A 14443-nucleotide genomic window follows, 5' to 3' on the forward strand; every position below is an offset into this window, starting at 1 on the left:
CACACCCAGAGCCAATGCCTGTGGCAAGACAGCACCATTATAAAATTACTTAGCAGGCTGCCTGTGTCTCTGCTGTGGGCCTTGGGGAACTATCACACTCTCTGCTGCACACTTTCTTCTTTCCTAGAGATCTAACACAATACTGTGACTAGTTACTTGGAGCTATATTTCCCTTTGTCCTGGAAAACTTTTATTTATTTTTAGTAAATGCTTGTCAGTATTTCTAACATTGTGCCTCCAGCAACATGGCCTGGACTGAAGCCACACAGCAGTCTGACAACCTGTTAGGCAAGTCTCCCATCAATTAGGCTGCAGCTGTCATTGTATCTATTCTCAGCCTCTTGTTACATGTTTGCAAATAGCATAGGCTGCAGTTTAGCTGCTTTTTAGTTTATTTCTCTTCCATATCTAGTCAAGAACATTTCATCTCCAGAACTCCTTGGCTCATTTCTTGTTCTTGCTTTCTAACCATCATAGCTTTATTATCCTATTTATATATGCTTATCAAGGTTACTCATCTGTTCCTTTTATAAATCCGGCTCTCTTTTACCCTAAAGCTCCTTAACTTGAGCCTTTTCATTACTTTTTTGACATGCAACACCAAACACAGGGCTAGATCTTGATGCTTTACACTTCATTTTCCACTATTCCAGTAGTTTCTCTAATATATATAGACTAGCTAATCGCCATTTAAATCCACCATATTAAAATTATATTGTCCAGAGACATCCTCCTTAGGGGCTGTCTTACTTCTGCTGGTGTTTGGACTATGGTCCTTTGCATTACATTAGTAGGTTCACTGCGGCTGGAAAGAGAAGCACTGAGAATATATAACCTGTTAGAATTTCCTTTTCTACGCTCTTCCATTTGCAGTTTCCTGTTCCTCTGTAAACATCATGAAAATTGCTTTATAATAGAATTTTTTGCCAGCTGCTGCTCTTTGCTTGGTGGTCCTTGATGCGAATGTTTCATCCACTAATCTACAGAGCACAGTCCTGTTTATGTTAGCCAAATTAAACAACAACACTTGTGCATTTCATTTTCTTGTTTTGCTTCTCATATGAAATGGAAAGTCAGAACTGGTGTGTTCCAGCAAGATAGCAGAATCATAGAATCATAGAAATGTAGGACTGGAAGGGACCTTGATAGTTCATTTAGTCCAGTCCCTTGCCTGAGGCAGGACTAAGTATTATTAGACCATCTTAAGAATCTCCAATGACAGAGATTCTACAACCTCCTTAGTTAACTTGTTCCAGTGCTTAACTACCCTTACAGTTTAGAAGTTTTTCCTATGTCTAACCTAAATCTCCCTTGCTGCAATTTAAGCCCATTGCTTCTTGTCCTAAGGAGAGCAATTCATCACCCTCCTCTTTATAACAACCTTTTATTTACTTGAAAACTGTTATCACGTCCCCCCTTCACTCTTCTCCTCTCCAGATGAAACAAACCCAATTTTTTCAATCTTTCCTCGTAGGTCATGTTCTCTAGACCTTGAATCATTTTTGTTGCTCTCCTCTGGACTTTCTCCAATTTGTCCACATCTTTCCCGAAGTGTAGTGCCCAGAACTACACACAGGACGTGTCCTCTTTGGCCTGATTAAGAGAGAGATAATGAGATCATATAGAAATATATTTCACTGGCCTGGCTCAGCCATTGAACAAAAATATTGAAATAATTTCATTTTCCTTTGACCCCATATATCCTAACAATGTGTCTCCAGCCTGTGTGCAGCTTTTGCAGGCAGATCTGGACTTGTCCATCATGCACATATTGGAGCAGTTAAGTTGAAATAAGCTCTTGCTGTCTTGGCAGAAGTCCCTACATTTGGATACAGGGGGATTGATGAAAGGGCATTTTCAGTGGATGGCCCATAACTCTGGAATTCACTCCTCCCCCACCCACCCTCCTCCAAGCATATTGCAACGCCCATCTCTGTGCTCAGCTGTTTGCTTGCTGCCGTGGCATATTTGTTATATTTATGGCTTAGTTTGGAGGATATGTCTGTTTAATTTTTATATTGGTCAGTTTATTTTGTATTGTTCTTTAGACCTTCTCTAGGGGCCTGATCCAAAGCTTATTAAATTTGGGCCAGTGAGAGAATTAGAATGACTCTATATCCCAGTGGTTAGGGTGCTCTCCTGGGTGGTGAGAGACTCACGTTCAAATCCCTGCTCCATTCAGGCATAAAGGGGAACTGAACCTGTCTCCCACATCCTGGGTGAGTTCTCTAAGCACTGCGCTAATGGTTATAACAGGGGGCTCCTTCTCTAGCTGTTTTAGGTGTGCTCAAAACCCGAGGCTGCTCTAGACAATCTGCTGCCTTTTCCTCAGAGGCCTGGGGTGGCAGGTGTGGCCCGGCTACCAACTAGCTGGTTGTGAGCAAGGTTTGGGCTATCTTTTAAAGATTGGGTGGGATTTTTACCTACTTGTACCTACCTCAGGCTTTTTGCTTATCTCAGTGCTTTTTTTTTTTCTTGGACCAGACCTTGCCCCCTGACCAATGTAATGGTGCTGGGATGCAAGCCCCACCCCACGTGATTGGATGGCTTTTTTAGACCAATCAAGCTATTTTCTTTGAAATTTAGTGGCTGCTGGGCCTCTCTCATGATGCTATCAACATGCTTGGCTGCAGACATTTAGGTGGCTTGTGGACCTTAATAGCGGAACGTACATGCCTAGGAACTTTAGATGACTGCAGGGGTTTTGTGAGTGCTGGACCTAGGTTGCCTAAGATAGCAGTTAGATTCCTAAATCGCCCTTGTGAATCCAGCCCTAAATGCCTATGGCACTTTTAAAAAGATAGGCTCCCAACTCATCGAGGTGCTTTTAAAAATGCTACCCATTGTGTTTAAGGCACATACTAGTGATCTGAGCTGCAGATCTCAGGAAGAATTAGGTCTGAAGTACTGGAGGTTTTTTCCAGCTATATAAGGAACAGCACATTTCACATGTAAATAAGACCCCAAACTCTCCCACTCAACCACTGAGCTTTTCAGCTCTTTTGAAATTATAAACACTGTTAGAACAAGCTGCGGTCATGTACACAATGCTTAGATGGCAAGGAAATGCAGTTCATGCGGTATTTATATTACCCTAGTAAACAAAGATGAGTAAAATGTTTTACTTGTTAACATCAGTTCCAAAGAAAAGCAATGACTATTACAGCACTTGCTGTACTCATGTTAGCAGTTCTGAACATGTCTGTGTTTTTGTCACTTTTCCTAAGACCTTTTTATAAGATGTTTCTTATGTTTAACGTAACTCTGACTCTGGTTTTGAGAACATAGCACACAACATTGTTTCATGATTTATTTTTTTAAAGGGCCAGATTCTCTGTGGGTGTAAATGGCTCCTCATGGTTTTTATCTAGAAAGGGTTTTACAGCTACTACATAAGAAACAATGGGAGGAATGCTAAAAAACATTTAGCCCTGAGATAGATGATTTGCGGACCGTTGTCTCATCATCTGAATTCTAAACAGTGGTCAGGTTAACAGGGATAATCTTTGTAATAAGTTGAAGGCCCTAGGCCAAATTCAACCCTGGTGTAACTCCACTGAAGCCATCAGTTAAGTCAAAACTATTAATGTTATTAATATAAAATGCACTTGCATTGACATTGATATGTGCGGATTTGGCTTATGGAGAAACTTTAGAAACAGTGAGACTCTTTAACAAAACCCTTTACATGAGACAAAAGCTACTTCTAGGAGTTAGTGATTACTAAGAAGGTATTTAAAGATAGCTTACAAACATAAGGAACATTAACTTATTACCTGAGGGAGGAAGCATCGTTGTCTGGTGACTAGAGCACAGAACTAGGAATTGAGTCCTTGGTTCCATTCCCAGCTCTACCACTCACTCACTCAACCTCTCTGTGCCCCAGTTACCCCATCTGAAAAATGGGGAGAGTGTTTGCCTACATTATGGGAGTGTTGTGAAGCTGAGTTAATCTCTGAGGAAAGGAGCTGTAGAAATCCATGCTGAGGGTGTCGTATAAAACATACAGTTCTGCTACACTGCTGCACATAACACTTTGCAGCATATAATTTACTGGGGATCAAGTTCATTTCACATACAAAAGGCCCCTGGTTGACTATATAGTGTAAGGCCTTCATATGCATTTATACAGTACATAATACAGTGGTGCCCTAATCTTGATTGAGCCCTTTAAGCATTGCTGCAATTTGCATAATATAAATATTCACTTAATCTGTTTCACCTGTATACTATTAAGTGGAACACAAGCAACTCATAATAGAAAATAATAAACAGACTCTTGTGTGTGCGTAGGTATACCATTTCATACAAATACACATGCAGAAGACAAGGCACTGAACAAAACAGCCCTGCATAAAACTAGGCATTCACTTAAGGAAAGAAAAATGTCACTGAAAGCTGCAAGATTATTAGCTTTATTATGCATGAGGAGTAGGCAAGGAAGATGTTACAAGAAGAACAGAGACATTATTCAAATGTCTTGGAAGACAGACCATCATTGCCGGTGGAAAGAGAAAAGGCTTCCAGAGGACTAGAGTAGCATCTCAAACATTAAATTATAAGGGGACTGAAGCTTTAACTTTAAAAAGTATGTTAGAGTTTGGTTCTGGCACACAAAAGCTTATGCCCAAATAAATTTGTTAGTCTCTAAGGTGCCACAAGGACGCCTTGTTGTTAGAGTTTCTGTGTTGTTTATTGATGGAGATTGCCTTTTCCCCAAATACTTAGATTCTATATAGTTCATATGGAACTCAACCATCCTTCAGACACTTCAAGGTTCTTCAGGAATTAGAGGGAAACAGAGACAGCCCTAGGTTTTGTGGGGTCTTTGTGTGAAGTGAGATATGCTGGGCCCCAGGCAGACACTGATACCTGTGAAGCCACATTGGGCTGGAGGGGAGTTTTGACAGCTGAGTTGGTTTTAGAAATGTGTTAGTAGAAGAATGTGGGAGAGTTCTCTGAGGGTGATCAGGGCACTGTCACTATGGAACTCAGAAGGTTTGGATTCATTATTATTATTTATTTATTTATTTATTTATTATTGTTGCAGCAGCACCTAGGACCCCTAGTCATGCATCAGGACCCCGTTGTGCTAGGCAATATACAAACACAGATGGTCATGCCCTACAAAGCTTACAGTCTAAGACCTTGTCTACACTCCCTGCCTTCAAGTGTAGATACAGTTTATATCAGAAAAAAAAAAAAATTCTCGTATAGCTTATACCAGATCCCCAAGCGAAGTAAGCCATACTGCCAAAAGAACTTTTTTGCCAGTCTACACTAGGAGTTTTACTGGCATAGCTATGTCACCAAAAAATAAAATAAAAAAATCACCCGCTAGCCCTCTCCCTGCCACCAACAAAGCTATGCTGCCAAAACATTTAAGTATAGACCAAGCCTAAACAGTTAATCATAGTGAACCAGCAGTCGGTGTGTGTGTGTCTCTGTGTGTGTGTTGTATGTGCAGGTGGTTTCATGCTGTAATGGACATTGGTGGGGTGGGGCCTCCAAAAGCACAGGGCCCTGTACATTGTCCAAATGGTCCATTCCTGTGGCCAAACTGGGGGTGAGCTTAAACAGAAAGCAGAGGTGTTTCCATTTCAGACAAGGAGTTAGCACACTAGGAGAGAGGATGGTTGTGTAGTTAAAGGGTGTAGGGTTCTGTTCCTGCCTCTCCTGAGCAGAAATTCCAGTTGAAAATGTCCAACTTGTTCCAATAGCCCAACTAGATTATGGAATCAAGCAGAATATTTATTTGGTCTACTAGTTCCTCAGGCAAGTGAAACTAGTACAAAGCAAAAGAAACCATTTGAAAGATTCTAACAGAGGGTACATAGCAAATGAAGATATGATTGTAGTGTGGGTAGGCTAGCTTGCGCTGAAGTCCATGCGGCCATGTCTTCACTGCTGTTGTTACCTGGGCTAGTGAGATTAAAGCCAGTATGGGTATGCCTACTGATGCTACAATCACAGTTTAATTTATTGTGCAGGCATACCCTGAATCTACTGGACTTTACACTGGCTGCCACAATCCTGCTGAATCTTGGGCGAGTCACTTAATCGCTCTCTGCCTCAGAGCAATTTTTCTCCATCTGTAAAGTGGGGTTATGGAGACTTCCCAGGTATACAGAGGTCTTAATTAGTTTATATTGCCAATGGATCTGAGATCCTGTGATGGAGGTGCTGTTAAAATCCAAAATAGTATCACAGTATATGGTATGTAGTATTAAAAAAGAGCGATTAGTGGACTTGTATTTTAATTTTTTTCTGAATATGAAAGTTTAAATATTTAACCAGATGACCCAGAGTCCATTGGTATTAATTATTTGTTAAGAGTTTAAACTGACATTTAGTAAGTATGTTAATTGATATTGCACTAACTGAGGAAGATACCTGTAGTAAGTGCCAATTATCTGCTTCAACATTCCTGGCAATTTGAGTTTGTTAGTAAGAATCTAATTACACTAGTTTATTGCTGATGGAATTACAGGAGGAGTAGATTTCTCTCTTACATACATAGTAGACCTCAATAAGTGATCCTTAGCAGTCTGTTGCTATTCAATTAACAAGTAATAACTTCCTTAATGAATCTAATTGAAATGCTCATCTGAGTCCAGTACCTAATATAAAGTGCTCAGGGTACTTTTCAGTGTGCTAGTCTTGTTTACTTAACAAGAACAAAAGGTGGCCACTAAGGATAAGGTGGCTATCACGATGAGAACTCAGGCGGTGTTAATAAATCCCTGCCTAACATGATCAGGAACAATTTGCCAGGTTAGTTCTAGGCTGTTTAAATATCTGGGGAATAAACCAAGATATTTGTGCCTGAGGATTTAAACTCACAGAAGGGATTCTGCAGCATGAAATTCTCTTTCTAGCACATTAGCTCTGCCTCTTGCAGGCACAGTGGATATAAAAACACTTGGTGCTCCACTGGGATGGAGCTCTGTAGCTAAACCCTTTGCGATGCTTTGAATATTTTACTTTTAAGTTCTTGTTTTAGTTTGAGTCTTTTAAATAGTTATCCCCTCCCTGCATGATTCTGCACATTTGTTTTAAGTGACTGTTAGGAATGTGATGCTGGATGTATTTAATGACCTTAAACAATGACTACAGTTAAAGGTAAAAAGTGGAGATAAGCAGGGGTTTATAGACTTCCATGTATGTATCCAGGAAACCATTTTACCAGTGATGTAGGGGGAGTTATACTTAATCATCTTGAATTCAGTCTTAGTCCACAAGCATAACCCCAATGTGTATGTATTCAGTGAAACCTGTCCTATGTGGCCAACAACAATTGGTTTCTAAGCAGAGAGAGCTTTATTAAGATGATGTTAAAAAAAAAATAGTGAACAGAGTTTGAGAATAGAAGTTTCTGGTTATCAGGGAATAGCATACAGATTATTGAGGGTGCAAAGTCTGGTTTAAGATAAAGTGGTATGAGGAATACATAATCTGCAATATCCCTGATTGGGGGTAAAAGATTGATGGGTCAAAGTACAGACATTGAGATCTGAGGGTATGAAGTTCATAAAGTGGCTATGTTCGGGTGTGGATAATAATGAGTGGATATGATGATGAGGATGGATTGACCCTCATTTGGTGAGATTTAATGTTCAGGGAGTTTATGGTTCTAGTTCATATGATCAAACGGAGAAGGTCACTTGTTCTCTTTCTCGTAGTGGGAGAACGATGCCACTCTGGCTCACGCCTCCTGGTACTGTCGGTGGCCGGTAATGTGCTCGATGTAGATGTCCCTGGACCATCGGATGGCGTCTGAGACCATGAGGCGCCGCATGAGATGTGCGTAGCGTCGACCGATCCCGCAGGTCCACAGCACACGCTCGTTGCAGGGGTCCCAGGCGCCCAGGGCTCTGACAATCAGGGCGTCCATCTGCACCTCATAGCCCTTCGCTCTCAGGGTGTCAGCCAGGGGGGCGTACTTTTCCAGCTTACGAGCTCGGGCTTCGTGAAATGCTAGGGTCCTGTTCTCAAAGGAGACCGTGACGTCGACGAGAATGATCTTTTTCTAGGCCTCGTCGGTGACGACCATGTCAGGTCGTAGCTGGCTGTCAGTACCGGCGATGGTGCAGTTCACAGAGATCTCCCCTAGGCGTGGCACGATGGCTTTCACCAGGCGGTTCTGGATGGCGTTCTGACGCAGCTGCCAGGCTCTGGATAATAAAGGTAGAGAATAATTGTATGCTGTATGTTTGGGAATATTTTGGGGTGGTCTCTTAGACTAGGACTTTCCTTTATAGGGGTAATCTCTTCTATGGTTTTATTATACATAAAATAAAAACAGGCTTGGCCACTGTCATTTGTAGGGTGGGACGCAGGAGAAAAAGCTGGTTTTAAAAGCTGTTTTAGGGGTTCAGAAGTGAAAGGTCTTTGTTCTTTAAAATGGGAGTTAGCAGGTGATTGGTCTTTGTGGCTAGTAAATTGTCCCTCCAGAAAACTAACAGTTTAGTGCATTTGGAAAATTGACTGTGTGGGCAGTAACCTTTTCTCAAGAATTTTTAGTAGACAAGTGTTAGTGTCACAATAACATGATAGACTGCAATAGCTTCAGCAGGCTGTCATGTCTGTTAGCTACGTGCCAATGAGTCCTTCATTACTCACTGAGTCAAAAGACCTTAATGATCCCTTTGCAGCTTTGCTGGTTATTGGAGCAAAAATATGTACATCTTGAAGAAGACTGGGAAATTACACATTAAAAATACTTTGACTTTCATGAACCACCATTGAACTTCCAAGGTTTAACACACATTGTATAAAATTAATGCTTTGGGCCTCACACAAACTTAAGAAATCTGCAAAAATCAGAGTTCAGGCCAGAATTCTCAGTGCAATTTTTGAAACGTGTTTAGGTTTGAACAACCACAGCAACAACAAACTACATAAACTTATTAATATTTAAAAATCTCACCCCTTCCAAAAACCGCACCCTCCACAACCAGAATAAACGAAAAACCTCTCAAAACGATCCACAGCTTTGAAAAATTCAAACATTTTTTTAAACGCCCGGGATTTTGTAGGTTGTTGGTTCAAAGCAATCCCTTATCTCTATGCAATGGCTGTTTGGCCTCTGTGATTTTCTTTGGATGAGGGGTGGTTCAGTCAGCTTTCCGTAGGTGGCACGGTTCTTTCCTGTTGCTGGTGGATTGGTGGTTCTCACCACAACTGGCACCCTGATTGATGGTCTCAGTGGAAAGGCCAAGGGTTAAATGGCCGAATGACCGAGGGGATTTTCAGACACACAAATGGCAGATACGTGCCCAGCTCCTATTGATGGGATGGGCTGCCCCACACTGGACCAAGGAAGGAAAGATTTAACAGTCTGTCCTGTAGGCAGGGCTCATACCAGCTCCTCCTTGCAACAGTTACCAGAAATATCAAGCTTGGAAGGAGGGTATAAAAATGGAGAAATCAGGCTTCTAAGGGAGGCTGCCCTGAGAGAGGGACCTTTGGTCTGAGGCAAAGAGGACAGGGTGAAGACTGAGCTGCCACAAGCTATTGGCCTTAGGAGCAGCCATGCAGAGGAGAAGGCTTGGACTTTATCTTGTTCGTTTGTTTGTTAATAAAGTCAAACCACAAAATGGGTGTTAGTTTTGACCAGGGCATGCTGAACTGTGGTTTAGAGCAGACGGGAAAGTCTATATAAATGCTAATAATATGCCTGGATTTCAGTATAAACTGCTGACCTTGTTCGCCAGTGTGGCATTTGCTGCAAGATTTCTTTAGAAGCCAACATCATGAAGCTGTCTACTCTGTCAGCCAATTTCAGATCAAACAATTCTCCCCACCTCAAACTCACATGAGTGGTTTCTAAGCGGTTTTATTCTGAAATGTGACAAACAATATATTTTTGGCAGTTGATTGTACTTTGTGGCTTATGTAATTCTGACTCTTAGAACTGAGACTGTATGGTGGGCACAGATAACTTTCGAGGTGCATTCTCCTCCTTGATGTATACGCATAAATCTCAATGGAATTAAAGGGAATTCCTAGGAAGGAGAAAATCCACTTTTGACTAAACATTCCAGCAATGCATATACATAATCAGGAACCTGCAAGGTGTCGTAACACAGAGCAGACACTCGGGATAGTGGAAATGTAATTTTTGAGCTCTTTCCAGACTATCAGTCCCAATTATGGAGCAGCTCTGAAATTACATGTGACTTCTTCACAGCTTGTTGTACTTTACATAACCTAGATTTTGATCATGTTACTTTATGTGCAGGACTCACATGGAGTTGCATTTTAAGATTGGCTTATGCCCTTTGGGAACTGAACAATGTAGTTCTCTTACGGATGCACACTTCATGCATGTTAAAGAGAATTATTGCCTATTGTTGTAAAACTAATAGTCTATTTCTAAACTTCCCTCAGCCTGGGGAAGAATGGTTCAAAGTAAGTCCTGAAGATGAAGACTTAAACTTTTATGAGAAAAAAACAACTATTCAATATAAAAGATCTCTCATAAAAATTGGTAAAGCTGACTGATGATTACATTAAACTTTATTCCAATTAAAGTTCAAAAATGAAAATTTCATGAATGCTCAGGGATTTTTGATATTTTCCAAAAAGCCTTCAAAGTTCTTAAACTATTAATTTTTGCAAAGAGGAAATTTTGAAAGGTTTTAAAGGTTAAGAGCAGTAATATAATATATGAAGTTGCAGTTAGTAGAACTGAAGTCCTCTGCAAAATATTGTACTAAAGATGACCCTGATTCCACAAACATTTCTTTGCATGTTTAACGTTACTTGCCTGAGTAATCTCACTGAGTTCATGTGTATAAAGTTACGTGCATGTGGGATTGGGGCCCAAGCTGTCAATTCAATATATCTTATTTCTCATAGTACGAGCTTTCATACTGAATTTAAAAGTTATGCAAACTTACAGCCATATTCTCTGTGAATGCATAAGCTCTAACAAAAACAATTCTCACAGATGGAAGTGCTTGTAAATTCACCCCAAAATGGAACAGCAACCGTACCATGTGACTGTTCGTTATTACACAACATAGCTTGAATTTAAAATAGTCAGTCAAGCCTTAACAAAAAATGTGAAGATATTCCTTGACTACATTTGACCAACAAGTACTTTTGAGGAAATAATGATCTCCTGGCTATTTCATGCACAGAAAGGGAAGTTACATTCATCTAATATATTGGTTGTTGTGGCTCACGCACTCAGCTTTACTCTCAATAATTTTACCATATGTGATCAGTAATGTGAGTTAGAGTTGGGAAATGAGTGTGGTCCAAGTGACCTACTTAAAAACAAAACCCATCCCTTCTTGTCTTGTTAGGAAACTGTTCCATTTCTATCAGAGGTTGTATATGCTCTAAGAACTGTCATGCAGGTACAGGAACAGAACAATGATCAGTTTCGTTTGGTGTCCTGTTTCTGACCATGGTTAAACTGAAATTCTGGAGGTGGTTTTAAACCCTTTAATGCTTCTAAGCCTGATCCTACAAAACAATCCACTGGTCTGACCCTTTATACCTTTGCACAGTCTATTGATGTCAGTGGGTCTCTGCCCTGGCTTAAGGGTCTGTGCTAGCAGTTACTTTTGCAGGATTGGGACCGTAAGAATGTGCAGTATTCTTGCTGTTTAAATTTTCCCCCCAATAAACTTCTCTCCTAGCTGAGTGATAGGGCTGTTTCTGACAATAACCAGGAAGATTTTTTTCTTCGCCTTCTCCTCCTCAAAGTATTACACAAGATAGAGCAACAAAGTATATACAGCTCTCCATGGCTGACATCAGGAGTAGATGTGCAAATCTGTTGGGAAAAATTCAGTACCACCGTAGGAGCCTAGGGGTTTCTCTGACTACGCCTGGAGGGCCTCATACAATAGCATGTATGTTTTGTTGAGCTACGTTAGCTGGATAGCACAATTATCTGGATCCACTTTCCATTTCAAGAAAGAGTTCACAAAACATGTCCGACTGTAGGAAAAAGCAAGCGATCAGGCCATAAATCAGGTCATCGTATGAATTCAGAACGCACTAGTAAAATCAGAGCTTCCAATAAATTTCATTTCAGGCAGAGCAGAAACATCCATCAGTATATAGTTCAGGACAGATTATAATTTCAGATGTGTAAAAGCACAATGCAGTATGTCTCAAAAAATTTACAAAGGCGTTTGCATGCAGGCAGCAATGTGTGGCAGACAGTGAAAATACACTCTGGCCCCCCCAGGCTGGCAGGTGTTCATGATTTTTGAGAGTAAAAATCCACCTAGTAAAGTGCAAGCCAACAAAAAGCAGTTCAAGGATTTTTAGACTTTTGTTTTCTTTCTTCCTTTTTTAATATTAATTTTGAACTGCACAAACAAACTTAGTTACTCTTCTGGCAATACCTCTTAAACTTACAGCTCACATGCCAGTTGAACACCAGATACTGTGTTTATGAGACTAGTGGGTCTTGATTAATTTAAAAATATTTTTCCATCCCATGTAATTTGTATATACTTGGGAAACTACCACATATCCCTCCCAGGTCCCCCTAACCAAGGAAAGTGCCCTTCAGTGGGATTTCCTTTTCCCTTTATATACTTGCAAGAAGTAAATAAGGCCCGCAGGGCCCAGAATGGGAGGTGGAGGAAAAAGTAAAATTCCATAATGGGAAAACTTGATTCAAATACAGAAACTTGACGTACTCAATATGATACTTTGATCTGAGGATCTCAAAGCATGATGTAAACATTAAACTGATTATGCCCACTTGTCCAAGGTTGCAGAGTGAATCAGTGGCAAATATGGGATTAGGACAGATGAGTCCTGACGCTCCATCACCTACCTTAACTCTAAACCACATTATATGAATGGTTTTTTATAAGACGTAATTTTCTGACAACCTTAAAATTGCACTGAATTTTGCTGAACGTAGTTGCTTAGTATTTTCACAAATTGTCTCTCTCTTCCAACCGTACCATTGTCATGTCTTATTCTTCTGCATTTGATTTTTTTAAAACCTACGTTTTTCTTTTATTCTGAACGCTTGGAAAGAGGGACATAAAAGAGAGCAGGCCCCTTTTTCTTTCCATATTGCTCCCATATGAAGGAAGATGGATAGACTTGCTGGGCCTCTCCTTCGCACTGAGGCCCTAGATTAAACTTTTAATACTTGGACACATGCTTCCCTCAGTCAGTGCCAAATCCACCTAGTTCATTTTTTGAGCAAAACATCTTTTGCCTTTCAGCTTCAATACCTACATGTATAATTTTTATTTCAAGTCAAATTACACTATAGACACTTAAGCCCTCTCCCCCACCCAAACAAAACAAAAAAAACCAAACATTCAAGGCCAAGATAACCCCTCCTGGTTATTCAGTTCCCTTCCAGGATAGAGAACCTATCTACAACAGCTTTGTCTTCGCTTCTAAAGTAACTGAATCGGAATCGGCAGCTGCAGCAACAGTATATGTGCTGGATTCTCTTTTGATAGTGAGACTTTTTCCTTTAATGATCAAGTTTTGAAAGGATCTTTTTCTTGTATCCCAATTTTCTAATTTCAGTGCTGAATTAAAGCATTTTCACAGGCTTGTATGGTGGGTTGCGACAGTTATGGCATCTAGGACAGAGTGTCCATTCTGATGAAATACTGTATAATATACTACCAAATGACATATTACTCTGGGAAATGTGGAAAGGTTCAATATAAAAACAAATGTGGAATATGGTGATGGAAGGCTTGGGGCTAGAATAAACAAAACTATTTTGGGAAGAAAAACATCCCACTGTGTGGAACTAAATGTATTTTATGTGCTGAGTCAATAATTCTTTGTAATCTTATACCATTATTGTCTGAGAATTATTCAGTTTCAAAAGGTGTTATGCTTACATATAAGGAACAAGTTTGAATATATTTACTGTCATTTTCGTCTTGAGTGTAGTTATTTTTACAATGGAAAAATGTAGTTACTTTGAGCAAATGAGGAAAATGAAGTTATATATTAAATACAGATTTTAAATGTGCATCAGCTAAACCAGTCCACAAAGCTCAATTGGTTTTTGGTCTAGAAAACATACATTGGTTATCAGATTTTCATCCTGTATTTTTTTTTTTTTTAGCCAATGTATTTAAAATTTTTTTAAATGCTTTTAGTAAAACTATTTTTAGGTGCCACTCTCTTGGTATAACTTGTAAAGTAATTTCAGGTTATTAATGATTTGAAAAAGAAAATTATTGTAAATCATTTTTATCACTTAAAAGCAAATTTTATTAAAAGAATGCTGAACATTTGCTTTACGAAATTGCCCTGTTTATTTTTAAATTAACCACGATGTTGGCACATATTAACTATACTCAATTGTATTGTTTAAAGTATGTGCATTGTATATAGTTCTGCTATGTTTTATTACCAGTCCAAAATCCAAACAGCAGCAAAAACTGCACTTTTAAAGCATCAGTTACTTAGGAAAGTGCCA

The 14443-nt window shown here is 39.8% G+C and overlaps 1 long non-coding RNA gene across 1 annotated transcript in view; it reads left to right on the forward strand.

Moving 5' to 3' along the window:
- The window catches only part of LOC128844139 (uncharacterized), a 208973-nt gene that overhangs the window by 161928 nt on the left and 32602 nt on the right, over positions 1 to 14443 (forward strand). The gene's annotated exons all lie outside the window — the stretch shown is intronic.

This window comes from Malaclemys terrapin, chromosome 10, assembly GCF_027887155.1.
Source record: "Malaclemys terrapin pileata isolate rMalTer1 chromosome 10, rMalTer1.hap1, whole genome shotgun sequence".
Lineage (NCBI taxonomy): Eukaryota > Metazoa > Chordata > Testudines > Emydidae > Malaclemys > Malaclemys terrapin.